We start from the raw sequence: 5,244 nt of genomic DNA, 5'->3' as shown, positions 1-5,244 counted from the left end.
TAGGATTTATGAAGTTAAAAGGAATGGGTTTGCTCCACTAAGTACCTGTTACCCTTAGGTCTGACTTACCCAAGCATTTCCTAAGGAAAGCAGCAGCATACAAATCGAACCATGTACGCTGCTGCCCCCTACTGTCATGAAACTATTTATCACACAGAGAACTTTCCCGGGATAGAAAGATTCCCTCAATAATTTATTTTGAATGGACTTTCGATGTACTCTGCATGCCAACACATATATGAGAGTTAAAGAAGTCGGCTATAGGGGGGATGGCTGAAGTAAGACTTTCTAGAATAATGTTCTAAATGTCTAGAACTTTGTTTGGTACAGTGTGCTTCTTGTACGTCATCGACTCTTACAGTCCCACGAAGTTGGAAGGATTATTATGGTCACTTTAAGTAAACGTGTTAACACACGACAGAATTGAAACTCAAATACCGAATTCCTCCGATTCGTAATTGTGCTGTCTGACGTGACGTGCGTGCTGCATCCCGAAGGAGGATGCTTCCTAATAGCAGAGGTCTGGCTCTCGGCAGTTCTAGCCCAGTCACAGGCCACAGCATCTCCGACGCTTGCCCTTTCCTGAAAACCAGCTTGAAAGAATGCACAGATGCGTTTCTCATTTACAAGGAAGTGGTATTCTAACGAATGCACCCACTGAGCCCCACAGCTTAACAATATAGTGTCCTGTTGAGTTCTGGTGCTTGCTCTGTGCGGTTCATTGATTCCAGCAGAGAAAGCCTTCAATATGAAAATGCAAGTCTATGATTTCTACTTAGTATGTATTGCTTCTGCACCATCGCAAAGCCAAACAGTTGAAAAATTCTAAGTTGATCTATCCTAAGTGAGAGACCACTGCACACTAGAGTGGTGTGGTATATGGCCCAAATAAGGCAATATGCAGGGGCCTCATTGCTAGCAGTGTTCGCCTAGGAAGAACTCCTAAGGACCAGTACCTCAGCTCCCTGCTAGACATATTTGCCTGGGAGCTCCGATTAGCTTAGAGAACCCTGTCAGGGAGGATGGACAGGGTAACAGTGGGCGGCTGCCCTTGCTGAGCTCTGATCTCCCTGCTCTGCAGATCTCCCTTTTGATCTCACCCTGGAGGCCCTGGAAATGTGAAGGCTTACCCTTACCACAAGGGGGCGCATCATTCACAACCATAGCAAAGGCTCTTTTCCCCCAACAAGACAAAGGGCACCCAAGAACTGGTTCCTATCCTCTTCCAATCATACCATCGCCAGTAGCCCAGTAGCGTGCTTAGATGCTGATCAATTATCCGGCTGTGGCAGAGGAAGGGAGGAAGACACCTTGTCCCAGTTACATGTAGGAGGGCAAGACTACAGAACTTAGATGAAATTTTGGGATTCCAGATGGGGAAAGAAAGAATAACATGTAAAGTCTCTAAGGTGATAGTAAACTTCCAATAGTCCCACAAAGAAATTGCCATGCCCGGCCAACATGGGCAAAAATTGAACAGAAGTGGCAACCTGCCACAGGCTCAAGTGGGATTCTTATTTTTTTTCCATTGAGCTGGAAACCTGATGAATTTGAAAGCCCACTGGACACTGGAGTGCAGTGTGAGACTGACTACACGTTGAGGAACTACATGAAGGATCACACGGTGAGGTTCCAGTCTACAGTGGGAATATTTGGCTGATGGCGTAGACAACAGATAAAGTTGGTGGAGGGAGACAAACCGTTTCATCTGGACCATCTGTAAGTTCACCCAGTTAAATGCGGAGTTCCTCTAACCACCTGGCAATGGTGTGCGTGGATTTGCTGAGACTGACCACAGGGCTTGGTCACTCCACAGGGTAGAATAGAAAGAAGTGGAAAAATGCTGGCAAGCACCATGAGTGACTCCCGGTGCAACATGTGGTCAACCCTGCCCATACATGGCCTGCCGAAAAGATTTATCACCAGTAGTTCAGGTCCTATTTAGTGTTCCTTGATGTCCTGGTACAAAAGCCCTTGGCAACCTTCTGGGGCTGGATTTCTATGCTGAAGTTGGAACCTGGAGCATGTTTTTATAAATCTTTTGGATCTTATAGTGCCCAAAAAACTTGAATTCAAGGTAGGAGAACAATTAAGGTAAGAAAAGAAGGAAGTCATCATTGTGGCCAGAGTTGTGATAAGTGTTCATTAGATTAGCTAGATGACAGAATTCAGTCCCATTAGCAGGAGATAGCAGGAATCATGGTGCGTGCATGTGTACACACACACATACACACACACACACACACACACACACACACACACACACGGGGTAGGGGCAAACAAAAGAAAGCAATAATATTGGTTGGAAGAAAATAAAGAAATTTAAATGTAGTAGCGCTTTCAGTATGAAATGACTGAGGCATCATGGGTCATACCTGAAAGTATCCAGCTGTGATTATCTACTCGAGTGCTTGAGAAGGATATGGCAGAGCAGGGATGTTGTGGAGTCTGTGATGTGCAAACCACAAGCACAGTCCTCTGGGAATGAAATTGAACAGGGCATGTCAGGAAGATGACGCTAGTCTGGTAATGCTTTAAGCAGCTGGAGTAGGAGGAGGCTGATCAGGGGTCAGGAATGAGGAGGATAGAATCCCAGGGCAGGAACCAGCAGGCTGTGGCTGCTGAGTGGAATGGAAGAAAGTCATTCAGAGTTGAGCAACCAAAGGTGAGCAGGGTCAAGGATCTGCCTTGTCGAGGTCAGGGTGAGGGGCCAGGCTCTGGAATTGTGAGTTTCTAACGAGCAACCAACATTCAGATTTTTTTTTCTTGATCTCTTATGAAACACGCCAATACATTGAGAACACAGAATCACAGGACTGCGAGGAAAATTTCATCTGGTTCTGTCTCTGAGCCAATTTGGCACAGAGTTCTCTAACTCTGGCAGTGGGTCCCAGCACGCCAGCTAGAACATTTCTGGTGCTGGAAATCCTCTGAGCTTCAGAGACGGCCCAAACTAGTCAGCTTACCATCGTTGTAACAATAACCCGAGATAAAGCAAGCAACATTTTATTAGTTCTTTGAGAATTTTGATCATAGTTACTCATCTCCCCCAGCTCGTTCCCAGATCCACCCCCTCCCTATCCACTCAACTTTGTATCCTCTTTTTGTTCATCCACCATTTCCAGTTTGTCTGCTCATGTGTTATTCTTGGATGTGCAGACTTCCCCTGGAGCGTGTTGACTTACTAAGGGCAGCACTCTTAAAGAAAACTGATTTTCCCTTTGCCAGAAGCTGTCTATTGCAAATGGTTCCTTGGCTAGAATGGAGCTTCTCCTCTGCCCCCCTTCTCCATGAGATTTGGTCTGGCTTGAGTTTGTACAGGGCTTGCACATGCTGTCACACATACCTCTGAGTTCTGAAGTGTTCATTTCTACATTGTCAGCGGAAGGCACTATTTTCTTGTATTTACCCACTGTTTCTAGGTCTCAAAATCTCTCTGCCCCATCCTCTGCAATGATCCCATGAACCCTGAGAGGAAGGGCTGTGATATAGGTATCTCTTTTAGGAAGGTGTGTTCTGAAGTTGCTTGTTCTCTTCAATTTTGATTTTCTATGTTACTAACCATGCACTACAAATGGAAGCTTCTCTGGTGAGGGCAAAGAGATACATTAATGTGTGGGTATAATTAATTGTAAGTCATTAGGAGTCCATTTAAATCTATATCTACTAAACAGAAGAATAGGAGTAGATTCTTCCATAGGGCCTATTCCATGTGGTGTAGTCACAGGGTCTGGGCCTGGTGATTGCCTAGCCTGACATCTCTCTGTCTGCTTTTCTCTGCCTCCATCACTTCTAGGGGCTACCCTTTCCCCTACTTTACCTTCCCTGTGTCCTTATCCCTCTCACAGTTGTGTTCACTGACCTTCATCAATTACTGGGATATCTGGAGCAAACTTATGTAAAGAATTCCAATTTCCTACCATATATTGTTTTGACCTCATTCATATTTGAGAATATGAATATAAATTCCCTGTCTGCGGTGGTTTGAAGAAGAGAAACTATTGCCTATGGCATTTGAATGCTTGGTTCCTAGTTCGTGGTTCTGTTTGGCAAGGCTTTGGAGGAAGTGTGGCACTGGGGGCTGGGTTTGAGAGTTTAAAGAATCCTGAAATTTCTATTCTCTCTCTCTCTCTCTCTCTCTCTCTCTCTCTCTCTCTCTCTCTCTCCATGCTTATGATTTAAAGTGTGAGCTCCCAGCTTGCTGCTCCAGCTCCCATGCCTGCCTTCTGCCACACTTTCCTTGCCATGACAGGATGAACTCCTTCTGGAATTATAAGCTTAAATTCTCTACCTTCTATAAGCTGCCTTGGTCACAGCAACAGAAACGTAGGCAACTAACACACTGACACACTGACAATCAGAGAAACCTGCTATGAACATAGTGCACAAGGGATCTGATCCTGGAAAACAGGGCCCAGCTTGAATCATTCAGTTTTGACCACATTGGGAAAACTTATTAAAACCAGTGCTGTAGGTCTCATATTTCATAACTGTCATCAGAAAATATGTTTCAACTGGGGTTGTAGAGTCTCCTTGCTGATTTTCTTCTGCTTCAGCAAGTCTAGAGAGATATGAAATGAACCTGGAACAAACAGTTCTGAGGGATTCCATGATAATGTTGTTGCTTCCATTCCCTGGATCACATTGTGACACCCGAAGGCCCCAGTAACGTCACTTGACTAGCTGAGTTGGTTTAGAGAAATGAAATTAAGGCCCCTACATGTGTAACTTTTGACTATTCAAGGTTGATCCTCACAAGATCCCCTCAGTTCAAGCTGCTGCGTTCGAGTGTTATTGAGCAGATGGACTGAGCTCAGGGTGACAGTCTACTTGATGGTCTCTCTCATGGGTTTTAGGGTGTCAACAGCCCATTATATCCTTAGTAAGAGCCTCACCCTCAGGACTCAAGAAGTTCCCCAAACCCTATTTCTTATAGCATTCCGTTTGTGTAGGAATTTGAACATATTAAATTGGGGAAAATGGAAGGAGGGGCATGGAAGTGATTGTCGGTCCACTGCAGGAAAGCCACCCAGAATCAAATACTACATTTGTATAAGTACCTGTGAATATCAACTGGTCATCCAGTGAGGAACTGTGCAAAACCACTGAGGGCTCCATTCATGAAGGGCAGTAATGTAGCTCTGTGAGGAAGTTATGCTAAGCCTCACACTGTGGTGGGATCCATCACCTGGGCAGTGTGTGCATTTCCTCTTCCTCCTCCTCCTCCTCCTCCTCCTCCTCCTC

This window comes from Microtus ochrogaster, linkage group LG4 (assembly GCF_000317375.1).
Source record: "Microtus ochrogaster isolate Prairie Vole_2 linkage group LG4, MicOch1.0, whole genome shotgun sequence".
NCBI classification, from domain to species: domain Eukaryota; kingdom Metazoa; phylum Chordata; class Mammalia; order Rodentia; family Cricetidae; genus Microtus; species Microtus ochrogaster.
The sequence above is the reverse complement of the archived record's forward strand: the minus strand, read 5'-3'. Positions refer to the sequence as shown.